General features: G+C 43.1%; 1 long non-coding RNA gene across 1 annotated transcript; it reads left to right on the forward strand.

The window, feature by feature from the left end:
- The first annotated feature begins 742 nt into the window (after positions 1-742).
- LOC111530460 lies at positions 743-12,097 on the forward strand. Its single transcript, XR_002727818.1, has 4 exons — positions 743-870; positions 4,734-4,787; positions 5,179-5,253; positions 12,045-12,097. It is a non-coding gene; the product is annotated as an uncharacterized LOC111530460 (long non-coding RNA).
- Positions 12,098-13,098: the final 1,001 nt, after the last annotated feature.

A 13,098-nucleotide genomic window follows, 5' to 3' on the forward strand; every position in this document is an offset into this window, starting at 1 on the left:
CCTGAGTATAGTAGCCATACCACCTAGAGAGCTTCCTTTTGGTTTGCTTACAAAATGTATTTTAGCTTAGTTTTCTTACATTAGGTGGACAAAACAAGAAAGAGCAGAAGGCTGGGCACAGAGGCTCACGCCTGTAATCCCAGCACTTTGGGCGGCTGAGGCAGGTCAGCCGATCACCTGATCACCTGAGGTCAGGAGTTCGAGACCAGCCTGGCCAATATGGTGAAACCTCATCTCTGCTAAAAATACAAAAATCAGCCGGGTGTGATGGTGTGTACCTGTAATCCCAACTACTTGGGAGGCTGAGGCATGATAATCGCTTGATCCCAGGAGGCAGAGGTTGCAGTGAGCTGAGAGTGCACCACTGCACTCCAGCCTGGGTGATAAAGCAAGACTCGGTCTCAAAAAGAGAAGAAAAGTTTAGGGACACTCAGCAGAACTATAAGGCCTAGAATTGGAAAGTGGGAATTACTCTGTTCATAGATGATTTCTTTTCAAGATGGGCTAGTGGAGTTTCTAAACAGCAGCTGCATTCTCCTTTCACATCTTCAGGTTTTATGAGATTATCTTTTGCCCTCTGAGTGATCAGATCTGCCTCACAGTCACTTATGGGAGTCCTTGATCTCGACAAAATGGACCTTGAGTAGCTGAGTTCAAAGAACTGAGGTGGCAAGAGGGGATCTCCTCTTGGTTCTTATATATATATATATTTTTAATGAAAGAGCTAGAGAAGCAATCTCAAGGTCAGGATAACTCAGCCTGATGTTCTTCTCACTTGGCAGGGATTGTGCTGCATTCTGACATAGGTTCTGCCATCAAACACAGAATGCTCTGATCCTTACAGGCAGAGGCAGCTCTTCAGCCTATGAGGTAAGTAACCAGGGAATGGAATTCTCACCATTTTTATTGTCTATGCTAAGTTTTACTTTTAGATTTGGGCCTGGCTGGGCGCAGTGGCTCACACCTTTAATCCCAGCACTTTGGGAAGCCAAGGTGGGCAGATCACAAGGTCAGGAGATCAAGACCATCCTGGCTAACATGGTGAAACCCCATCTCTACTAAAAATACAAAATATTAGCCGGGCGTGGTGGCGGGTGCCTCTAGTCCCAGCTACTCGGGAGGCTGAAGCAGGAGAATAGTGTGAACTTGGGAGGCAGAGCTTGCAGTGAGCCAAGATCGTGCCACCGCACTCCAGCCTGGGCGACAAAGCAAGACTCTTGTCTCAAAAAAAAAAAAAAAAGGATTTTGGCCTGCTTCTTTTTTTTTTTGAAATGGAGTTTCACTCTTGTTGCCCAGGCTGGAGTGCAGTGGCACTATCTTGGCTCACTGTAACCTCTGCCTTCTGGGTTCAAGGGATTCTTATGCCTCAGCCTCCCGAGCAGCTGGAATTACAGGCATGCACCACCATGCCCAGCTAATTTTTGTATTTTGTAGTAGAGACAGGGTTTTACCATATTGGCCAGGCTGGTCTCAAACTCCTTACCTCAAGTGATCTGCCTGCCTTGGCCTCCCAAAGTGCTGGGATTACAGGTGTGAGCCACTGTTCTCAGCCTAAACTGCCCAATTTTAAGGGGACAATTGGGAAAACAATGTTTAAAAAGGTAATGAAGGTGTTGCCATGACTATGGTTAGCAATGTGAAGACCGTAGAAAATCTGTGTGAACCCCTGGGGGCTCATAGTCTACTACCTGGTCAAGAGCCTTAAAAAACTTGGATGTACGTGTTAGGACACTAGGTTCTGAAAGCTCCCAGGGTTGTATAAACTTCTATATTAGGTTCCATGATGCCCGATGGTAGTCCCACATTTCCACAGTAGACACGCTATTGCTGCTGCTTTCCTTATCATGAAAAGAGCAGAAGGTGCAGATAATACATGAAGCAGGAAGACAAAGGGGAGACACTGAACTTGTCACCTACCTTTGGGTGCCCCTCATGCTTCATGTTTCCCATTGAGCCTCACTTATCAGTGACACAGGGAATGGTTCCTTTGCTCTTTACTTTCCCTGTGGCTGCCTGGAGGTAGGGGAGGCAGATCGTGCCACTTGCCGACATTATGTTGCTGTGGATTAGTTGGAGGGACAGGAATTATGTTGCTGTGGATTAGTTGGAGGGACAGGAACAGGAAATTTTCCTGGCGGTGTTTGTGTCAGTGGGGCTCACAGGGGTACTTTTTTTTTTTTTTTTTGAGACGGAGTCTTGCTCTGTCGCCCAGGCTAGAGTGCAGTGGCTGGATCTCAGCTCACTGTAAGCTCCGCCTCCCGGGTTCACGCCATTCTCCTGCCTCAGCCTCCCGAGTAGCTGGAACTACGTTAGCTGGGACTACAGGTGCCCGCCACCTCGCCCGGCTAGTTTTTTGTATTTTTTAGTAGAGACGGGGTTTCACCGTGTTAGCCAGGATGGTCTTGATCTCCTGACCTTGTGATCCGCCCTTCTCGGCCTCCCAAAGTGCTGGGATTACAGGCTTGAGCCACCGCGCCCGGCCACAGGGGTACTTTTTAATCTTCTTACTGGCTTCTGTGATTCTGTGACCCTGGTTATTACATGTTTAGAAAGTGTCATCTTATTTGAAAGGGATTCTCTTATTTTCTATTTAAACATTGCCAAAAACTGTCACACTTTTTTTTTAATTGAAATACTTTTGTATTTTTTATTTTTTGGAGATAAGAGTCTTGCCCTTTCATATGAACATGAAGGAACCCCTACTGTGGGTCTTTAACTTAATAACATATCAATGAAGGGTCATGTCTGAATGAATTATAGACGTTTAGGACCTAAAAAAGGAAGGTCCCAGAAACTAGGCTTTGGTTTATTTCTACTACTACACTTGCTATTGAAACCAAGCAGGTGACTTCATTTCTCTTGGATTCAGCTTTCTCATGTGTCAGGATGGGAGAGGAAGGGCGGCATTGGGCCAAGTGTCACTCCACTATCTGTACTTCAAATCTGGCTGACACATGTGTGGCAAATACTTAGATTTGTTGACAGCGGTTTCCTGGATTGCTGTCTTGAACGATTCTGAACAGGCTCAGCAAGAAAGTGTGTTTCAGTTGATTGGGTGTGTCTGTCATGGAGAAGGAAGTAAGGAGTGGGGAGCACACAGCATTCCCGGGGCATTCCTGTCCATTGTCTCAATACCTGCTGCTGACGTTTCCTGTCCCTTATCAGGAATCCTGTCTACTGTGTGTCTGATGACTTGAACTTACTGAGTGCTGCTTCGTTGCATCATAGACACCACCTGTCTTTGAACAGCTACTCTGCCTCTTGAGAATGCAAAGGCTGCCAGGGGCCACTGCTGTATGGTATGGCCTTCGGTCATTTCTGCTTAGAACACAGAGGTCATTTTGGCTAATAACGTAACTCTCCTATTGAATGAAAGTGTTAAAATGTTCCTCCTAAAAATACTATTTTTTAGGCTTCTTCTTCAGATTTGCCCAATATCCTAAGCAAAATGCCTTCAATATGAAGTGAATATTGCTTGATGGTAGGTTTGCAGATACAAATAAAAGAAGGTCTATGTCAAATTTTATCTTCCACAGATTATTTTCTCTTACACTTTCAGCTCAAGCTCTTGGACTCATTGAGGCAGTAAAAGTACCATATCCTGTGTTTGAATCAAACCCCGAGTTCCTATATGTAGAAGGCTTGCCAGAGGGGATTCCCTTTTGAAGCCCTCCTGGTTTGGAGGTCCATGACTTGAAAGGATCGTCCATGAGAGTAATAAAATCAAGTTTGTTGTTAAAAAGTAAGTTTTAGGCCAGGCGTGGTGGCTTACGTCTGTAATCCCAGCACTTTGGGAGGCTGAGGCGGGCAGATCACCTGAGGTCCAGAGTGCGCGACCAGCCTGGCAAACATGGTGAAACCCCATATCTACTAAAAATACAAAGAATTAGCTGGGCGTGGTGGCAGGCACCTGTGATCCCAGCTACTCAGGAGGCTGAAGTAGGAGAATCACTTGAACCTGGGAGGCAGTGGCTGCAGTGAGCTGAGATCACAACACTGTACTCCAGCCTGGGTAACAGAGTGAGATCTGCTTCAACCACACAGCAACGATGAAAATGTAAGTTCTGTTTGCCACTGTAGTCATTTCTGGAATTGAAACAATAAAATGACATTTATACTAAAATGTTTTTCTAGCTAGAGGTGACAGGTATGGCTGTAAGTCCTTGATGGAAAAGCCTGACTCTGAGCTGCAGTCCTGGCACTCTCCATTGCCCCTGCCATTCCCCATCCCGTACTCAGTTGTCTTCATCAGTGAGAGAATAGTGACCACTGCCTCCACGGTGTTCAGACACACTGTGGTGGCTCGCACTATGCCTAAGTACTTGAATGAAGTTTAATCTGCTGGGTTTTATCTGCTCTGTTATTCCTGGGTCAATCTTGTTAGCAAGTAAATATTGATGATTGAGTACCCTTTTCTTTTTTTCTGGGACAGAGTTTCACTCTTGTTGCTCAGACTGGAGTACAATGGTACAATCTCAACTCACTGCAACCTCTGACTCCTGGGATCAGGTGATTCTCCTGCCTCAGCCTCCCAAGTAACTAGGATTACAGGCATGCACCACCATGCCTGGCTAATTTTTGTATTTTTCGTAGAGACGGTGTTTCACCAAGTTGGTCAGGCTGGTCTCAAACTCCTGACCTCAGGTGACCCTGAGGTCATATCACAACCGTTTTACTGGCTGTGAGGCCACCATTGTACTGGCTACTGTAACATTTCTTGGTTTTCTTTCTAGACCTGAACTAGTTATTTCCTGCTCGCCTCCTGGAATGGCTAATAAACAGTAAAGGTAAGAGATTACCTGTATTTCATATTATATTTCACTGCATTAAGACATTCTTTCTCAGCATTCCTTAAATCACACAGAATCATTGACCACTCTCTTTGGGGGACTTGCAGTTAGTTTCTTGGCTTTTTAAGATATTTTATTTAATGGACCTCTTTTTCTTTCTTTTTCTTTAAAAAAATTTTTATTGGAAGTGTCACATTTGCAATCCCACTTCATTCATGTTTCCATGGCTTTGTTGAGCCCCCTGTGGAGGATTACACTACAAGTTTAATTCTGCAGGTTCCTTTGAAAAGAGCCAAACTGAATGAATTTTAATACTCTGCTCTTATAAAGCATCTCCTTCTGTATTTTTTCTGCAATATACTAAAGTAATTCTGTGCTTATTTTACAGCTTTGCAGTTTCTGGGAAGACCATGAAGCCCTGAGAGTAATGAAAAGTTTCCTGAAATTGAAGTCACTGTGGAAGGTAAGGGCCAGTTCTTGGCATGTTTCTGTTGATTCTCCAGTTTAATAGTTATGTCAGTTCACTAGCTACATGTTTATACAGATTAAGGTAACCAAACTAGTTTCAAGTGTGAACAGCTGCCTGTGATAAAGCTAAATTTCTGAATGTCTTTCATTGAAATTTTGAAAATTATTAACAGGAAATAAATAACATGGATCACATCATAAACTGCACTCAAGAGAATCCCTAAAATGCTTTTACTTTATTATAACAAATAAGGGTGCAGAGGGTCACGTGGAGTGTTTCTTCATCTTTTGTCTTCTTTGTTTTTTCTATTCTTTTTAGGAAAGAAAGTTGAGGAGTGGTTTAAAAAGTAGTGCCTGGAATGAAAATATTTCCTACAACACCCTCTAATGTACTTCTTTCTCTCTATGCCCACGGGGTCTGTAGGGTTCTCATCTTTTCATGTTCACATTATTAAAATACTTCATACAATACCAAAGACAGTTCCCAGCCAACCATCAAATATGGGTGTTTCTTCCATCTTCTCATAAATGCAAAAGGAAATAACTGCATTAGGATCATTGTTTTTTATTTGGAGATGAAAGTCTCGCTCTGTCACCCAAGCTGGAGTGCAGTGGCATGATCTTGGCTCACTGCAGCCTCAGCCTCCCGGGTTCAAGCAATTCTCCTGCCTCAGCCTCCCAAGTAGCTGGGACTACAGGCACACACCGCCATGTCTGGCTAATTTTTTGCATTTTAGTAGAGATGGGGTTTCACCATGTTGCCCAAGCTAGTCTCAAACTCCTGAGCTCAGGCAGTCTGCCCGCCTCGGCCTCCCAAAGTGCTAGGATTACAGGTGTGAGCTGCTGCACCCAGCCTAGGATCTTTTTTTTATGTCCTAGGTGTCGATTTTTTAAATAAGAGTTTGCAGTATTGGTGTTTAGTGCTGCAGTAATTTCCATTTAATCATCTGGCATACTCAGAGAGAGGATACCAGATACTGAGCGTATACCTCACAGAGAGGATACCAGATGACTGAGAGTATACCTCACACAGAGTATACCAGATGACTAAATGGGGACTAGAGCGAGTATTTAAACTCTTCTTTCATGATCCTATTAAAGGAAAGCTTACTTAATAACATAAATTCTTGGTTATGAATTAGATGTTTCTCTTATGAAAGCTTGTAGGCATCTTTGAGCAACTTAATACCTGATTATTTCTGTTCAAAAATGCCAAGAATAAAAATACATTCAAATCTTTACTTTTCTTCTTTTGGAAAAGATCAAAGGATCAGAGATCTGTCCTCTACACGAGGTGCCATCCTTTCCTGAAGGAGCTCCTTGTAAAGTGTGTGAGGTGTTCCTTTTGGTAAAAAGACACACTGTGCGAACAAAGAGACCTGAGCCTGAACCTATGAAGATTTGAACAAGGTGAACATTGAGACTATGTAAAGGAGAGGTTAATTCCAAGGTGACAGGAGCTTTATGGAGAAGTTTGTGATTTCTACACTTCCAGTCCCCTTCTAACTCTAGTATAAAGTTACATTGTATACGCTGGTGCCCTAATCTCAGTCTGTGGATATTAGATATTAAGACTGGGGAGAAAATAAAACAACCAGTTAATGTGCACTATTTTTACAGGCACGGTCAGTAGCATATAAGAAACAGCATGTTTCTCAAAAGTAAATTAGTTCATAGTAGTCAGTTGGCACATTTGGCAGGTACTTCTATGAGCTTTTTTTTTTTGGTATCTTTAAACTCTTCATTCATTGATCCTGTTAACCCAAAGCTTATTTAATAACATAAGCTTTTGGTTATCAGTTAGATGTTAGGAAAAGCAGATAAATGAACAGCTAATATAATGAGTTAAAAGGATTGAGGCTGTAGGAATAATGTTACGAGGAATAACTTGAGGATTGTTTGCTACTGCAGCCAGCTGTGATTTTCCAAATAGGGAGATGCCTGTTTTTCTCACATAAAAGTAATTGTGCAGGTAGGCTGAGGCTGACATGGGTTCAGTAGCTCAAAGATGGTAAGACTGGCTTCCCTGTGCTTTTCTTTACTCTCCTTTCTGGTGCATGATGACTGAGAGAGCTCCTGTCATCATGTCTGCATCCAAATAGGACACATGTAAGTAAAGAAAACGCAGCATGAGCCCTGCCTACACCCATGGTCAGGAAAAGCAAGAGGTGTTTTTTGAATCCTAGAAGAATTTTGCATAAGTCTCTTGGTTTTAAAAACGATGAATTTTAAAATAATAAAGTAAAATAAAGCACAAACTCTGAGGCCAAAGTGATAGGATTTAAATCTGTGCTCTGCCACGTAGAAAAGTTACTTAAACACTCGCCATCAGAGAAATGCAAATCAAAACCACAATGAGATACCATCTCACACCAGTTAGAATGGCAATCATTAAAACATCAGGAAAGAACAGGTGCTGGAGAGGATGTGGGGAAATAGGAACACTTTTACACTGTTGGTGGGACTGTAAACTGGTTCGACCATTGTGGAAAACAGTGTGGCAATTCCTCAAGGATCTAGAACTAGAAATACCATTCAACCCAGCCATCCCATTACTGGGGATATACCCAAAGGATTATAAGTCATGCTGCTATAAAGACACATGCACATGTGTGTTTATTGCGGCTCTATTCACAATAGCAAAGACTTGGAATCAACCATCAGTGACAGACTGGATTAAGAAAATGTGGCACGTACACACCATGGAATATTATGCAGCCATAAAAAAGGATGAGTTCGTGTCCTTTGTAGGGACATGGATACAGCTGGAAACCATCATTCTCAGCAAACTATCGCAAGAACATAAAACCAAATGCCACATGTTCTCACTCATAGGTGGGAATTGAACAATGAGATCACTTGGACACAGGAAGGGGAGCATCACACACCAGGTTCTATTTTGGGGAGGGGGTGGGGGGAGGGATAGCATTAGGAGATATACCTAATGTAAATGATGAGTTAATGGGTGCAGCACACCAACATGGCACATGTATACATATGTAATAAACCTGCACATTGTGCACATGTACCCTAGAACTTAAAGTATAATTAAAAAAAAAAAAAGAAAAGTTACTTAAATTCTCTGTTCTTTTGGTTGCACACCTGTAAAATGGGAGGAAGAAAATAATATTTGACTCATGGTTTTTAAAATTTGAGATGTTATTTCTTTAATAAACAGCTGCTATCATTTTAGACCACTTGCTATTTAGACACTTAGGAATTTTTCATTAGAAGGCATGTCAAGAAAGACACTGGGCATTTGTAATGGATTTAACATTCATCATTTGAATGCCTGATGGACTCTCAGAGCTGTGATTTTACTAATGAATTTTTCAGAAGTCCCTTAGCTAGCAATGAGCCTAACCAGCCTCCTACTCTCACCATTCAGTGCTCTTTTGTTCTTATCTGTTTCTCTACAAACTTGGTTACTCTCACAAAGTGATAAAAACTTGCATTTCTTTTCTTTCTTTTTTAGAGACAGGGTCTTGCTCTGTCACTCAGGCTGCAATGCAGTGGTATGATCATGGCTCGCTGTAGCTTCAAACCCCTGGGCTCAAGCAATATTCCCGCCTCTGCCTCCCAAGTAACTGGGACTACAGACGTACACCACCATGCAAAGCTAAATTTTTTATTTTTTTGTTGTAGAGATGGGATCGTGCTATGTTGCCCAGGATGATCTCAAACTCCTGTCCTCAAGTGATCCTCCTGTCTCAGCCTCCCAAAGTGCTGGGATTATAGGTAGCCGTGGGCCACCTGTGTCCAGCCCGTTATTTTCTTTCTTTTAAATAACAACTTAATTGAAATGTAGTTCACATACGATGCAGTTTATTTATCAAAGTATGCAATTCAGTGGTTTTTAGAATATTCATGGAGCTGTGATCTATCATCACAATCCATTTTAGAAACTTTCATTACCCTGTAGAGAAATCTACTGTTCTTAGCCACTAGCTAGTGGCTTACACCCCCCATGCTCCTGTGTTCCCCACAGGAAACCACTGATCTATTTTTGTCTCTATAGATTTGCCTAATCTAGGCCTTCTATATAAATAGGATTGTGCAATATGTGATCATTTGTGGCTGGCTTTTTCTTTTCCTCTTAGCACAATGTTTTCAGAGTTCCTTCTATTTCGTTCCTTCTATGGCTGAATAATACTCCATGGTAGAGACACACCACATTTTGTTTATTCATCAGTTGATGAACATTTGGGTTGTTTCCATGTATTGGCCATTATGAATAATGCTGCTATGAAGATTCATGTACAAGTTTTTGTGTGGACATATATTTTTATTTCTCTGGGATATGTACTTAGGAGATAAATTGTTGCATTCTATGATACTGTACATTTAGCCTTTTGAGAAACTGTTTTCCAAAGTGGTTACACCAGTCAGGTGTAGTGACTCACACCTGTAATCCCAGCTACATAAGAGGCTGAGGTGGGAGGATCACTTGAGCCTACAAGAGACATCAGCTTGGGCAAGACAGCAAGACCCTGTCTCAGTTTTTGAAAAATCAAATTAAAACGCAAAGAAGACAGGTGCGGTGGCTTACGCCTGTAATCCCAGCACTTTGAAAGGCTAAGGTGGGTGGATAACTTGAGGTCAGGAATTCAAAACCAGCCTGGCTGGGCATGGTGGCAGATACCTGTAATCCCAGCTACTCGGGAGGTTGAGGCAGGGGAATTTTTTGAACCCAGGAGGTGGAGGTTGCAGTGAGCCAGGATCACACCACTGCACCCCAGCCAGGGCAACAGAGGGAGACTCTGTCACACAAAAGTAAAAATATAAATAAATAAAATAAAATGACAACAAAAGAAACACCCAAAGTAGTTAAACCATTTTGTGTTCCCACCAGAAATGTGGGTTCCAATTTCTCCACATTTTCATCAACATTTCTTTTTTTGAGACAGGATCTCGCTCTGTCACTTAGGCAGGAGTGCAGTGGTGTGAACACAGCTCACTGCAGCCTCGAACCCCTAGACACTCGTGATCCTTTTATTTCAGCCTCTTGAGAAGTTGGGACTACAGTCAAACTCCACCACACTCAGCTAATTTCTTTAATTTTTAGTAGAGACAGGGTTTCACTATGTTGCCCAGGCTGGTTTCTAACTCCTGGACCCAAATGATCCAGCTGTCTTGGCCTCCCACACTGCTGGGATTATAGGTGTGAACCACCATGCCTGGTCCTCTTTCTCTTTTCTCTCTTCCCTTTCTTTGTTGATAGAGGGAGATATGTCATGTACCAGCTATCCATCCAATGACTGCCCATCAGTTCTATCACTTCACTGCTTGATCTGCAAACATAGATGTGGGTTCCTTAAATGCTTCCTCTGTCAGCTAGTACATGATTAAATGTTGTCAGTACATGGTTCTAGAGGGACCTTGTAAGAGACTTTTCTTTCTGGTTGTGGTGTGCGAATCTCCACAGGCACTGAGTTTCTTCAGTACCGGGCTCCTGCCCTGCACGGTGCTCAGCAGCACCCAGTGACCAACAGTTTCTCTGCACCTGCCTGGGTGGTTTTGTAGTGAGACAACTGTTTGTTAATATCTTAATCTAGCATCATAGAGGATGGATTTTCAGCAAATTCCAGAGGACAGATTGCTAGCATGTTCCACCGTGTGGTAATGCAGCAATTCTGCTATTGAATTACCCACGACTGTGCCCTCTCCAAGGGGGGCTGGATCTCAGCCCTAGTGGGGAGTCTTTTCCTTGATCTCAGTGTTGGGACAGTAGGGACAGTTACTGCCTGTTTTATCAGCTGGTCCTATACTTTTTTTTTTTTTTTTTTTTTTTTTTGAGACAGGGTCTCCCTCTGTTTCCCAGGCTAAAGTGCAGTGGCAAAATCATGGTTCACTGCAGCCTTGACCGTCCGGGCTCAAGCAATCCTCCCACCTCAGCCTCCCAAGTAGCTAGAACTACAGGTATGTGCCACCACACCCAGGTTTTTTGTTGTTGTTAGTTTGTTTGTTTGGGTAGAGACAGGGTCTCACTGTGTTTCCCAGTCTGGTCTCAAACTCCTGGCCTCAAAGAATCCTCCTGCCTTGGCTTCCCAAATTGCTGAAATTGTAAACATGTGCCACCATGCCTGACCTCTGCTAGTCCTGTATCCTCTAGAGTTCTCTTTACTTTTTGGTAGCCAATCTCTCATTATGCTGTTGCCCTGTTATAATTAATAGTTTTTTATTTTAAATTTAACACTTTAAACTTTTGAGTAGTTTATGTCTCCTGTTTGGACTCTGACAAATACAGAATTGATGTTAGGAAGGGTCCCGGGAGATAGACTCACACAGATGGGATTTGGGCATAGGTTTGGTTATCCAAGGGGCAGTGCTGAGTTCCTTGCCACGGGACATGGGATGCTGGTGAGTTCCAGGAAGTGACCTCACAATGACTCAAGCTACCACTTACTGTTGATTGTGATGAAATGCCAGCTGAGGCACACGCCTTGGGAGCTAAGTGGCTGCTGCACTTGATCACTATGAAGACTGGTGTGGGAAGGGTCCTTTTGGATGCACTTGAGCAGGGGCCCCGAATCCCTGGGTCACAGGCCTGTATTGGGCCACACAGCAGGAGGTGAGCAGTGGGTGGGCGAGTACAGCTTCATCTGTATTTACGGCCGCTCCCCGCATTACCACCTGATCTCTGTCTCCTGTCAGATCAGCAGCAACTTTAGATTATCATGTGAGCACAAACCCTATTGTGAACTGTGCATGCGAGGGATCTACCTTGCTCTGTCCTTATGAGAATCTAATGCCTGATAATCTATCACTATCTCCTATCACCCCCAGATGGGACCGTCTAGTTGCAGAAAAACAAGCTCAGGACTCCCACTGATTCTACATTATGGTAAGTTATATAATTATTTTGTTTTACGTTACAATGTAGTAATAATAGAAATAAAGTGCACAATAAATGTAACGTGCTTGATATATCCCAGAATTGACCTTTGCTGCCCCCAGTCTATGGAAAAACTGTCTTCCACAAAACTGGTCCCTGGTCCCTGGTCCCCCCAAAATTGGGGACCGCTGCACTTGAGCACTTACAGAGAGAAAAACAAAAAGCTCAAGTTTTTACCTTTCAGCATAAGTCATGGTCTAAGATCCAGAGAGCTTCCATGATAGACCAAACACAATTCCTTATTTCTTATATCCACAGGGCTGATATTATTGGAAATCAAACACAAACTTAAATGTGTGGGTTGCTGAATTACAATGACAGTTGAATTCACTGTGTCACCAAGGTTCTCTTGAGAATGTTACGGTACTAATAAGTGAAGAATGGGATCTTTTTCTTGTTTTCCTTTGTTTTTTGTTTTCTTTTTTTGAGACAGTCTCCCTGTCTTGCCCAGGCTGGAGCACAGTAGGGTGATCTCAGCTCACTGCAGTCTCAACCTCCCGGACTCAAGCTATCCTCTTGCCTCAGCCTCTGGGGTAGCTGGGACCACAGGTACGAGCCACCATGCCCATGCCCAGCTAATTTTTGAGTTTTGTAGAGATGTGGTTTCATCACACTGCTCTGGCTGGTCTCAAACTCCTGGGCTCAAGCCATCTGCCCACCTTGGACTTCTCAAGTTTCGAGATTACAGGCAGGAGCCACTGTGCCTGGCCCTCTTCTCTTTTACACTGGTTTATTGTGAAGGCCTCCAGTTGTCTTCCTGACTTCTAGGCTTGCTCAGTTCGGCCTGTTCACTGAAGCCAGAGGAATTCTCCTAAAAGGCAAATTTGGGTCAAATTAGTTCTTAATTAAAACCTGCTGGTGACTGCCCATTGCCTTTAAGACAGAGTCCAAACTAATTTGGCCACAGGACCTGGTAAGAGCTGGTCTCTGCTCACCTTCCCAGTT

Source organism: Piliocolobus tephrosceles, unplaced genomic scaffold, assembly GCF_002776525.5.
Source record: "Piliocolobus tephrosceles isolate RC106 unplaced genomic scaffold, ASM277652v3 unscaffolded_74, whole genome shotgun sequence".
NCBI classification, from domain to species: Eukaryota; Metazoa; Chordata; class Mammalia; order Primates; family Cercopithecidae; genus Piliocolobus; species Piliocolobus tephrosceles.